We start from the raw sequence: 13,126 nt of genomic DNA, 5'->3' as shown, positions 1-13,126 counted from the left end.
ATAAGTAAGCATATAGGGATGGAATTTACGAAAATAACTACTAAAACAAAAAGAAAATGGAGGAGTAAAAGGGGAAGAGAAAGCAAATCTGATTATATTCTGAATTGGGTTGCCTCCCAAGCAGCGCTTGTATTTTACGTCTTGCAGCCAGACGGTACCTACATTAAATAAAGTTAGTAACTTAATATTAACAAAGAAATACAAAAAAAAAATAAACAAGTAACTATGAATTACAAACTACAAGTATAATTAACAAGTATTTTGTACATATGACACAAGTTAAGTACACAAGTGAGTATAAAACGTAAAAAGTATTTTTACAAGTATAAAGTGTGAAACAACAAAATAATTTACACGTAAAGAGTATGCACAAGTATTTCTTTTGTTATAAACATTATTGATATCAAATATAATTCCAAGCGGTAAATCAAGTGGACGTGCGGCCCAAGTATAGTCGTCTAGACACAAAGTCCCTCCTACATCCGTTGGGCAACCTTACTGAAATGGCCAGGTAGGGGAGGGTGAACACGAGAGGAAAAATCCATTTTGGCATGAGCTAAGCCCATTTATAAGCACTTCTGGATTCAAAAACCCGTCATGAACGTTATCCCCTTCCTAGACACCATCTCACATAGGATATTCTTACTAGGATGTAAAAGGTCCTAAGTGTGTTAGACAGTTCAATGAATGTTAATAAAGGCCGCCCTCAACCTTAAGGGACCTGAACTAGGTACCAATAAGGGGTTTAGGCCAATATTAATAAACACGACTTCACCTATTCCTTCTTTAATTTACAACTCACAATTAAACTCGTATTCAACAATAAAAAAAAACAACCTAGTTAATTTAAACTAAGTATCAAACAGTTTATATACAACAATTATAAACAAAAACAAGTGATTTTTCAATTCCCCGGCAACGGCGCCAAAAATTGACACGCTCAAAGCAAGCGCATAATTTAACCCTGAAAACATCGTTAGTAGTATAAGCAAATAGGGATCGTTCTATTCCGGGGATTGAGGGTACACCTGTCATTGTCAAAAAAACAAATAAAGAATTAAAATAATAAAGTAAAAAGTATTATGTACAAAAATAAAATAAAGAATAAAAATATATACAAGTTAATATAAAAAGGGGGGGGTTTTGAGATTATAGAATTGGAATTAAAATTAAATGAAATAAAGAAAGTGTAAAAATACATATACAAGGGTGGAACACAAGAAACAAAGATCAAAACTACAATCATATGAATGAAATCCAATTACAATTCCTATAGTTGATTATCTATGTCATGAGAAATAAGTTGACCATGTGAAACATTCGAAGCAAATGATTTCCCATATTTTACTTTCCTTGAATATTTAATCTAAGTGAAAGCACCTAAATTAAACCTATTGAACATGCAATCATAGTCTAGAAAACTAGCTAATCAAGAACACATTCAATGCATGAAGAACAAAGAAAGGATGTCAACCAAAGTGCACAACCTAGTATGAAAAAGTCCATCTATTTGCAATCCTCCTTAATTGATTTCGACTTTTGTCCAAAGCCTTTACTACTTAAATCTAGCACCAATTACATGCATATATCCTAAGTTGGCCATCAAAGAACACATACATATAAAAGTTTTCCATAATCCAAAATCAATTAAGCAATCTCACATAAGCAACATAAAAATCAACATAAAGAAATCACAATTTTTTATTCAAACATAGAAATTGGGCTTAAACTTTGCCCTTAATGTTATTGTTAACTAGAAACAAATTCCTACGAAATTAAATAAGGAAAAAGAATGAATTACACCGTGAGTTGGAGATGGAGATGGAGTGCTTGAAACGTTGAAATCTTGAATCTTGGAAGCAAGCCTTCAAGGTGGACGATGGAGGATATGATATTCCCGGCTCCTTCTTCTTCTTCTTCTTCTTACTTGAAAACGCAGAATTTTGCAACTAGAGAATGGAGAGAAAAATGGAATGGAAATGGAGAGACAAAGAAGATGAAATGGATGAAGGAATCTTTGGGAAAATGGAAAGGAAATGGTGAGACAAGAAGATGGAATGGATGAAGGAATGTTCTTTAGAGTGAGAGGAGAAGGTGTTTATATAGGGAAGAAAAAGAAGAGTGAAATGATAAATGGAAGAAAAATAATGAAAGTGGTTTGTAAAATATGGAAAAGATGGAGTAATGATGAAATGAAAGCAAGGCATGAAGGTGTAGAAGTATGGAAGTGATGATGATCTATTGGAGCAGAAAAATATATCCAAGGAAAAAGAGAAAAGCATCTAGCTTTCTTCATGTGGGTAGGAAACTTGAACATGTGGTGTTGAGCTGTTTTTAGATCAGTTTCTGCCCCTTTATTCCTTCAATTATTTCTCCAACAAGCATTCCCAATTTCACTATGACCTCTTCATAAAAAATGTTCCATTATGAGTGTAGATCACCCTGGTAAAATTTTATATTTTTATTCCATGTGGTTGGGCCGAAAATGCTGCTGGACCTCTTACAGGTCCAGTTTTCCAGTTTTGCTTCTGCAGGAAATTGGGCTGACTGTTTGAAGGCCTTCCGCTCAATTCTAGCTCTGGCACTCTTCATAAGAAACGATCCTTAGGATGTCTAGAATGGATCTGGAAAGTTTCAGCTCATTTGGAGTTCATTTGGTCAGGCGGCCGCTCCTTCTTCCTTGCTTGGCTTGGTTTCTCCTAGCCGGAGTAGGAAAATGTGTAAAATTGACCTTTTAGTACATTTTCATTTTTCTCCATCATTTATAGGTAATTATGGACCTAATGCTCATTTCATCATCATCTACTCCAATGTACCTAAAAAAATAGAAATTAAGTTAAAAATCGATTCGTTAAGGAATTAACTAAGCAAAATGTGAGGAATTAACTATTAAAATACCACATTAAAATGCTCCTATCATGCCTCAGCGGCACCGCCCGGCTTTTGCGCTCGTGCATTAGCTACACCGCTGAGCTTTTCGCGCTCGTGCATTAGCTACACCGCTGAGCTTTTCGCGCTCGTGTCTCAGCGGCAACCTTTGAGCTTTTCGCGCTTGTGCCTTAGCGGCAACCTTTGAGCTTTCGCGCTCGTGCCTCAGCGGCACCGCCAGCCTCTCGCGCTCGTGCCTCAGCGGCACCGCCAGGCTTTCACGCTCGTGCCTCAGCGACACCGCCGAGCTTTCGCCCTAGTGCCTTCGTGGCACCCCCGAGCTTCCGCTCATGAGCTTCCCGCTCACGCCTTCGCGGCACCCTTGAGCTTCCGCTCACGAGCTTACCGCTCACGCCTTCGCGGAACCCTTGAGCTTCCGCTCACGAGCTTCCCGCTCACGCCTTCGCGGCACCCTTGAGCTTCCGCTCACGAGCTTACCGCTCACGCCTTCGCGGCACCCTCGACCTTCCGTGTAACGTCCCGAACCCAAATTCACCCGTTTACTAGTCATTTGGACGGTAAACGACCTTTACTTTCACTTTTACTTTCGGTTTAGTACCTTTAGTGGCCCTAAAAGTTGACTTTTTGTTCGGGTCAAAATTTGAGAAAAGTTTCTTCATGGAAGTTGTAGAGGACGTTAAACCGAGCGCGTGCATATGTGGTTCGTAAAAAATCGGAGCTCGTATGCGATAGTTATAAGCGAAATAGTAAAGTTACTGTTTACGGTTACTGTTCATGGTAAGTTTCTATAAATAGCCAAGTTACTGTGGTAAGTTTCCATTTTTGGAAACTTACCCGGCCTTTTCTCTCTCTTCTCCCCCGACATTTTCTTCCTCTTCGGCCCGATTTCTTCTCCCTCCGGTTTCTTCCTTCTCCGGCCGACCCACGACGGAATCCGGGCACCGGCAGGTTCGCCTCCTCCTCCTTGTCACGCCTGGGGTGGTGTTTGGCGGTGGCTCGACCGGTGGAGCTCGGAATTGAGCTGTGAAGGTTACTGTAGCCGATCGGAACTTTCATCGATTTCCGGCGATTCCGGCCGTTTCCGGCCACGAAATTGGCATCGAAGGTTCGGTTTTCATCACTGATCATTTCCCCTATGGCCTTGTGTCACGATTTGTTGTGTAGAAGTCGAATTGATGAATTGAAATTTTAGGGTTCTTGAGAAATTTCTGGGCTTGTGTTCATCGGCCGAATTGGAGCTCTTTCAGGTAAAATTGGAACTTGTTGTAGTTGAATGAATGGTTGGGTGTGTTGAGTAGATGCTACTGTCCAAATTTGGTGGCCATCGGAGGTGGTGGCCGCCGGCGCGTGGGGCCCACGCGCCGCCACTGTTGGTGGCGCGTGGAGGCGTGTAGGGCAGTGTTTTAATTCCAGTTTTTAGCCCATTAAATTCTATAAATGTTGTAGAGCTTGTATGTGAAGTTTGGTGATTTTTGGAGAAACTTGGAATTAATTATGAATTTTTGAAGTTTAGGGTTTCGATTATCGAATTACGAGAATCCGACCGTCGGATATCTCTCGGTTCTGCTTTGGAACCTTTAAATTAGCGAATTGGTATTAGTGGTATAATTTGGGCTGAATCCGAGGAGAATGGGAGATGTAAATTATGAGGAATTGAGTTTAGGAATTATATTAAATTGTTGAATAATTATTCACGGAATATAATCGTGTACAGGATGTCGTACCGAGCCCTGGCTCGATGAAGGAACTCGTATACGTGATCGTCGGAATAGTACTGTGAGTGGACTTTTGTTTTTAAGTAATTGATGCATGCGTTTATTTCTTGAATTAATTCTTTATTTAATTATCATATTACTTTTCAAGCATATTATTTGTTTCCGGAATTTGATTATTGGTTTATCTCCTGGATTGGCTTTCAATAATGATTTTCTGAGATGGATTATGATTTACCTCGGTCATGAATTTCGGATATTAATTCGTTATGCTCGGATTCGAGTTTGTGATTTATATTGATTTCCGGAGTTTCATATTTAATTTCATTCATCGATTTGAGATTTCTGAAAGATTTTCGAAATGGGATTTCGATGGAATTATTTCTTATTTATTTTTTGAATATGAGTTTATTTTTGGTGTGGGACACGCCGTTAATTTATTGATCTTTCTTATTTATTTATTGACTTTCGGATTTTGGCATTGGGAATGCCTTGATGATGATTTTGGAATTGGTTTTGTTTCGAATTATGGAGATTATGATTTTTTATTATTTCTCGCATTTTTGCTATTGATTTGAGATATTCTTGGCGTGTGGGACACGTCGTTGGAAATTCATTTGCGAGAGTTGGGGGAAGTTTTATGTATTTTGGATTTACTGGATTTTCGGTTATGTTTCCCTGTGCCATACTGAGGGGTGATTTTATCATGCTAGCATTGATTTTCCGCCTTTGTGGCGCGGTGATGGGATCACCGTAGCCCTTCCGCCTTTGTGGCGCAGGTTACTGTCTCTGTGACAGTAATTCTGTAGCCCAGTATCCTATCGCTACACTTAGTGGCGTAAGGGTATATTACGGGAGTTATGGGAGTTCTTTAGCCTGGGAGGCTATCACCCAACCAAGCCTGAGTGGCTTATTCGTATGGCTATCATCTTCCCCTACTTATACTATTTTTGACTAGCGGGGACTAGTCTGAGTTTTCTTAACCAGCGGGGCTGGACTTATATTTTCGAGTATTGAAATTTCAATCTTTTACTTTGTTGTTTTGACTAGCGGGGCTAGTCGGTTTTCTGGAGTTCAACGTTTTTCGGATTATTTTCTTAAGTGTTCTATAAATGTTGCATGCATCCGGATTTTATATATCGAAAAATGTGGGAAAGTATGAAGTTTTATTTTGTTTTATTCATATTAAATTATTTATTTTTGTCCACTCACGCTAACGTTTTTATGTACTTTCCCCTGGGCCCTTCGGTTTCAAATGCCCAGTTTGCAGGCGAATTAGTGGAGGTCGGGCGTACATGACATTTGAGGCATAATTGTCACCACTTCCGCATTGTAGGATCCCTTGATCATTTACTCTACTTTTTTTATTTCCTTGTGAATTAGTATTGCTCTGATAACCTTTGGGATTTGTATTGTTAAGTTGAGTTTTGTGTTTTGCGAGTTGGGGAATGTTGATTTGGGGAGCAGGGTGACTCCAGGAGCATAAGGATGGGTGATTTAGAAGTGTGAATTCTCTTTCTACAGGTTTTGGGTTGTCCATTTTAGGGGAAGTTCTGCCAAATTTTTGGTAGAATTTCTTCTAAGGTGGGCCCCGCAGGGCCACTTCGGATTTCAGGGTGAAATTCGGGGCGGGTCTTGTCATTCCGCTCACGAGCTTCCCGCTCATGCCTTCCCAGGCAACCCATGAGCTTCCCGCTCACGCCTTCGCGGCAACCCTTGAGCTTCGGCTCATGCCTTCCCGGCAACCCTTGAGCTTCCTGCTCATGCCTTCCCGGCAACCCACGAGCTTCCCGCTCATGCCTTCCCGACAACCATTGTTCCCGCTCATGCCTTCCCGGCAACCCTTGAGCTTCTGCTCATGCCTTCCCGGCAACCCACGAGCTTCCCGCTCATGCCTTCCCGGCAACCCACGAGCTTCCCGCTCATGCCTTCCCGGCAACCCACGAGCTTCCCGCTCATGCCTTCCCGGTAACCATTGAGTTTCCCGCTCATGCCTTCCCGGCAACCCACGAGCTTCCCGCTCATGCCTTCCCGGCAACCCTTGAGCTTCCTGCTCATGCCTTCCCGGCAACCCACGAGCTTCCCGCTCATGCCTTCCCGACAACCATTGAGCTTCCCGCTCCTGCCTTCCCGACAACCCTTGAGCTTCCGCTCATGCCTTCCCGGCAACCCTTGAGCTTCCCGCTCATGCCTTCCCGGCAACCCACGAGCTTCCCGCTCATGCCTTCCCGGCAACCCACGAGCTTCCCGCTCATGCCTTCCCGGCAACCCACGAGCTTCCCGCTCATGCCTTCCCGGCAAACATTGAGTTTCCCGCTCATGCCTTCCCGGCAACCATTGAGTTTCCGCTCATGCCTTCCCGGCAACCCACGAGCTTCCCGCTCATGCCTTCCCGGCAACCCACGAGCTTCCGCTCATGCCTTCCTGGCAACCCACGAGCTTCCCGCTCATGCCTTCCCGGCAACCCCGAGTTTCCCGCTCACAAGCTTTCCGCTCATGCCTTCCCGGCAGTCCTCGAGCTTTACACTCATGTCTACTCGACACACCACACGTTAATGGAACATTGAATTCTTCTACCATTTGTCACTTACGACAAATTGAATTCTTTTCGCGTTCCATTAATACGAGCGACAACCAAGCAAACACAAGCGTTCACGTATTCATCATTCACTAATTACAAACGCTTACCTTCGCAGCGCTCATGCAACTTACATCTCACTAGCGTAACCCCGTCAAACTCGACCTCGTTCGTCTCCTTGCGCGCGTCACACATTTATCATATGCAATTCATATGCTCATACGACCATGTATCACGCACCTCATACACTCGTATATGCCAACGCATATCAATGCAACTCACATTTTTTGCCCAATGCAACGAGCATTCTACATATACCTGTTTTTTTTTGTCTTTGTTGTGCAGGTTAACGAGTCTCTTCTTGCTTACGGAGTTCGGGGGACTTGTAGGGGCTCCGTACCGCCCGGTTACTTATGCTTGGTGACATCATGTGTATAACTCCCCAACCAAGAAGCTCCTCTTACTTGGGGACTTCGGGGACTTGTAGATACCTACTAGCATCACTAGTTTGCTATCTCACCAAGCATAATTAACACCCTCTTTGGGACACCCACAAGCCATGATGAGGCCCAACCGCTACTTGCATCTTGTAGCCCTATGTTCAAGCTACGCTACGGTATCCGGAAGTGGCAAATCCGTCGCCGGGAAGCCACCTTTCCGACCTTGCCAACATGCCCTCACAACTATGCTTTTTAGACTAGAAATGGTGGTTGCTTGTCCCACATCGAAAATCATGTAAAGGAGATGGCTTCCTTCACCTATAAAAGGAATGCCTCCTCCCACAACTGAACACATCCCATTACATACTTTGTAATCACCCTTTGGGCCGCAAGGCTCAACACACTAGTTAAACATTCAAGTGGACGTAGTTTCCCGCTAAGGCGGGAAACGAACCACTATACATCTCGTGTCAATCTCTCTCTCTCTCTCTTTCTCTAAAGCTAACTAGAGATCCCACGGATCACTAACGTTAACACTGAAGTATCCTCCAAGTCCATATTTCATAATTATGAACCTGGATATCAATATATTCTTAATAGAACAATTTCCCAAGTATTCTGTGGGGTTCATTGTTGTACTTTTTTTTTTTTTTTTTGAAACAGATATGGCAATGGCTCTTCTATATTTACTACATCTGGGGTTGCTGCACGGAAATTTCAGACAGAGATTGAGGCTGGGCAGGTAATCACGTTTTTGAGCATCTTATGTAGCTGAATTTGCAAGAATAATTATTGGACTGATAGAAAGTTCAAACAAGAAACTATATCACAAATTTTTCTTAGCTCTGCTGGGCAGTGTTTACAGTTTCCCTTCTACCTATATTACTGATGAATTGTGATGGTCAACTTAATAAGTACAACCCGTTAAGAAAAGTTAATACATTTTATATCAATTTCTAACTTATTTTGAGTATGAAACAGGTTGGTATCAACGTTCCTATTCCAGTTCCCTTGCCCTTTTTCTCTTTTACCAGCAACAAGGCATCCTTCGTAGGGGATTTGAACTTCTATGGTATTACCTATCTTTTACCAGTTACTTGACTTTATGTTTGGTGATAGTAGCGATCTATTTTGCTATATCATTGTAGTTATTTGTTAAAAGCTGATTGTAAATAATTCCTTTGAGGTATTAATTATAGAGTTTGTTATTTAACTACAGGCAAGGCAGGTGTCAACTTTTTCACCCAGATCAAGACAGTAACACAGCAATGGTGAAATTTACCAGGCAGCAGTGTTTCTTAAAAGGCATAGTTGTCTACAAAATATTGTACCAATCTGGAACTCATTACAATAAATCAATGTCAAGGTCTCTTTCCCTTTATACGTAGGCCATGTACCACATTTGGTGTTTTCTTTTTAAGAAGTGGGCAGTTGGTATAGGGCCTAAACCCCAATAGCTAAGCGAATATAAAAGCAACGACCTGTATTAGTTAAGATACACCTATTAATGTTGTTGCATTGGAAGCTCAGAGTTAGCTTTGGCCAAGAGAATATGTGGTCATACTCGAGCAAAAAATGACTTAAACTAAAGAATTTACCAACGGAAACAGAGAAAAAGGAATTATTACTGCCCCTAGTCTTTGGTTTAGCTCTGTTCAGTGTAGAGTAGACTGGAAGTTGTTCTAACATAACATCCAAGTTCTGCTGGAAGAATCAGTTTGCTTTGGAATTCAATTGTACATCCTAGTAAATTGGACTATGGGTATAGGGCAACAAATTCTAGGTCGAAAGTGGAAGACCCCATGCCGGAGATGTGAGAAAACGAGATCTCTTCAAACAAGAGAGTTGATGTCAAGTATGATCATCTTCAGATGCCAAGGAATGCTGCATCCACTTTCCATTTTAGCATAATTTTCAAATATCCTCCATCTTGTGCGCAGAGGAAACCTTCTCTTAAAACAAGGGCTTTAGGATTTATGGTTTAGGACCATAGTCTTTTGAATCCTAATTTTAGGGAAAATCGTTTGTACAGTACCTGACGTTCGGCCAATTCTAAAATTTTGTACCTCACATTGAGAAAATATCATAACGGTACCTGAGGTTCTAACCCCGACCGAATATTGATACCTGGAGCCGTTAGCTCCGTTACAAAAACTGACGGCTGGCATAGTTTTCCGCTATTCACTTGGGTTTGAATATTACTTGAGGGGGTTTGAGCATTTGGAATTTGTAGCCGGTTGTGGTTATTTTATTTGTTAGTTGTATATGTTCAGTGGTTGTTTATTTCACTGCCATGAACGGCGGCCTTTGTTGAAGGGTTGAGTGAATGGAACTCATATAAGCCAATTACGTTGTTTGTGTTTATAACGTTATATATTGAGCACATGTTGAGTAAGTTTGTGAGGTCCTGTTAGCCTTCATACGGGATGCAACTCATGTTGATCATAGAACATGATCTAAACTGATCATGAAATGTCTTCAATTGCTTAGCAAAGAAAAATAAATCAGAATTACAAACTATTCTATTTTCTTTTTTAAGCATTTCTCTCCACAACCTGCATTTCTGGTGATAAACGATGACGGCAATTCCTTCAATTAATATGTTGTGGTGACCCGAGAGGGGGTCCCACAGCGCCGCGACTCCGAGCCAATGAGGAATCAACATGTCACGAATGGCATCTCGATAGCTCATCAACCCGAAACCGCAAGGCCTTTTGAGTTTAGGTTGTTGGTTTACAAAACACTTTCTTGGACAAGTCATTCTAGCAACCTAACAACACATTTTCAAAAGCGGAATTCGAAATGGGCTAAGAGTTTTGGGCTTGCGATCGGAGCCCAATTTGGAAAATAAAACACATCTCTAAGTAACGACAAGTATGGGAGACGCGCCCCAGGGTTACGGGCCTCCCGGAATTTTTGTAAACGAGTAGGAAATAAATAAAAAGTAAACAAACAAGCTACTACAAAATCCGATTAAGGACCAAAACCTTCTTTTGATAAAACTAAAGAGAAATGCGCCAAGCCGTGCCATGTGCCTCCCCTGTACGCTTCCCGACCACATGCTCGAAACCTGCACACTATAGTAGGGGTGAGCTTTCGTCCTCGCATGCCCAATAGGGGCCGACCCAACCATGCTAGGTTTGAAAAATAATATACTTGAAAATATTTACTACATAATATTGTGCACGTTTATCGAAAAATGCTTTAAGAAAAGTGGCAACCACAAACATTTGTTTTCTTTCATAAAACATGTGCAGTATGCTTCACACACTTGGAGCTCCGAGATACTTACCTGCCGGCTAAAGTAAAATAAATCAGTGACCGACCTGGTTCGTCCTGAGTACGAGAACCAGCCAACTACTCTGTAGTCTTTGTGACTACAAGTAGCGAAAGTGTCCATTTCCTGGCTCTGAGTCTCCTATGACTGGTTCACTGTCTGTATTTACCTTTCCTTGACAAACATAGGAGCACAGCACCCTCCGGAGGTTCACGGTTATCGACACCGTGGGATCCCTAGGAATCAACGCGTCTAGGTCCCATTCACTTTCAGGTCACAAGTACACACATACAAAGGTACAGTATCTCAACATGCAAGTCTAGCCTCGGTTTTCACAATTTGCAATTATCAGTTCTGAAAACACATGTATCACGAGGCATCGACTAATGAACAACCAAAAACGTACTTGCAGGCAACATAATATTATACTAGAGCATTCCATATATAACGAAAAGCCTCTAACAAGGAAGGGACAGCTCACCCTACCTGGATATGCCGGCGTATTCCACGCTCTGACGCTTTCCGCTTAAGCTTCCTTAACGATCGTGTTTCCTAAACCATTACTTAGTTTGTAAGTAATTATCCAGGTAAACATCATGATCAACTTTAAGTAATCGCGCACGCTAAATCCTTTTTATTTCAATGAGGCCATTAATTACTTCTTTTAACCTTTACCAATTTGGGAAACCAACTTCTTTCTTAAAAAGGAAAAACGTCCTTATTGCTCCGCTAAACTATCGCCAATCCGAGCGACCAAAGTCGAGTCGATCCTCACACTTTACGAGGTCGGTCAACCCTGGTCAACTCTCGGAGTTGACTTTTGACCGTTGACTTTGACTTCTGACTTTTGACCAAGTATTCCCTTATTTACCATTATTTCTTATTTATTAAAAATAAATAAGTAAATAATTATAAATAAAGTTTTACTTTTCCCTTTTACCCAATTACTTCTCCTTTTTCACATTTTTACTTTTACCAAGACTTTTACCTCCACACTTTCACTTTTACCTTTTACCTCCTTTTTACCGAATTTACCTTTACTTTCACCTTCTGCACTTTTTACCACTTTACCAAGGCAAAACTCATTTAATTCAACTTTTACTCTTTTCTTCATTTTCTTTATTTTCTTCCAAAAATAAAGCCATTTCTTTTCTTCTTCCTTTTCTTTTTATTTTGGCCAAAATAACACAACAATCACCAAATCTTCAACACCAATTTCCAATCCTTTGAAAATTAGATCAATAAAATCCTACTAATTAAACTCTCTTCAAAACTCTATTTTTCACAATTTTTCCAACAACAACAATATCTCAACAAAATCAAAATCAACCAAATAAATTCCAAAAATTCTAGGGTTTGTCCAAAACCCATTCCTTAGCCTTTCTTCTTCAAAACTCACGGCCTAAGCTTCCTCCATGGCCTTCTTCACCTACAAATCCGTCCATCATCAATACCACAACCAAAAATTGCGAAACAAGGTTGCATGGATAGATCCTTACCACAAATCCTTGTCAAACCCATAGCCTAGCTTGATGGTTCAAGGAGAAATCGGGTTCATGCAAACAAAATCACAAACCCAAATCAAAAACTCGGATTTAGGAAGAAAGATGTATAGATCGAAGGAATATAGGCTAGATTAGGATGGAAAATACCTTGATTTGAGCTTGGAAAGAAGAAATCACAAAAGCCCCAATTTTAGCTTCGGGTTCTAGGGTTTTTGGAGGATTAAATGGCTAAATTTCATGATTTTGGTTGGAGAAATGGAAAGAGGGAAGGAAGAGGAGAAAATCTGGAAATTTTGGTTGAAATCCGGATTCCGGCGACGGCGGCGACCGGCGGCGGCTAGGCGGCGGCGGCGATTTCCGGCGAGAGTCTAGAGAGAGAGAGTCTCGGGTAGAGAGAGAGAGAGCTGAAGGAAAATGAGGGAAGTGGCTAGGGTTTGAGAGGGACGTGTTCCTTAAATACCTCTCCCAAATTTAATTGTGAAAAGTCTAATTCGCCCCTCCTTTTGGGCCAAGTGGGCTTGGGCTGCTCCAACTTTCTTTTTCTCTTAATTTCCTCAAGCCCAATCCGAAAATTACATCTTCAAACATCCTTATTTCTCCGACACTTCACCGAATCCTTTCGGGAAAATTTTCCGGGCTTGTCCTAAGCCTCGATACTTAAAAAAAATACTTTTCTAGACCCAGATTGGATTTTCTCTAATTTCTTAATCCTTTTAATGGCCTCA

General features: G+C 41.3%; 2 long non-coding RNA genes across 2 annotated transcripts; one reads left to right on the top strand and one right to left on the bottom strand.

Moving 5' to 3' along the window:
- Positions 1-945: 945 nt before the first annotated feature.
- Positions 946-2,908, bottom strand: LOC133740162 (uncharacterized). The gene is made up of 2 exons (XR_009861050.1): positions 1,802-2,908; positions 946-1,028 (listed from the first exon to the last, which is right to left on the bottom strand). It is a non-coding gene; the product is annotated as an uncharacterized LOC133740162 (long non-coding RNA).
- Positions 2,909-8,248: 5,340 nt separating this feature from the next.
- Positions 8,249-9,571, top strand: LOC133736288 (uncharacterized). Its single transcript, XR_009859491.1, has 3 exons — positions 8,249-8,361; positions 8,601-8,691; positions 8,839-9,571. It is a non-coding gene; the product is annotated as an uncharacterized LOC133736288 (long non-coding RNA).
- The last annotated feature ends 3,555 nt before the right edge of the window (positions 9,572-13,126 follow it).

This window comes from Rosa rugosa, chromosome 3, assembly GCF_958449725.1.
Source record: "Rosa rugosa chromosome 3, drRosRugo1.1, whole genome shotgun sequence".
In the NCBI taxonomy this organism is placed as follows: domain Eukaryota; kingdom Viridiplantae; phylum Streptophyta; class Magnoliopsida; order Rosales; family Rosaceae; genus Rosa; species Rosa rugosa.
This window is presented reverse-complemented; position numbering and strand designations above follow the sequence as displayed.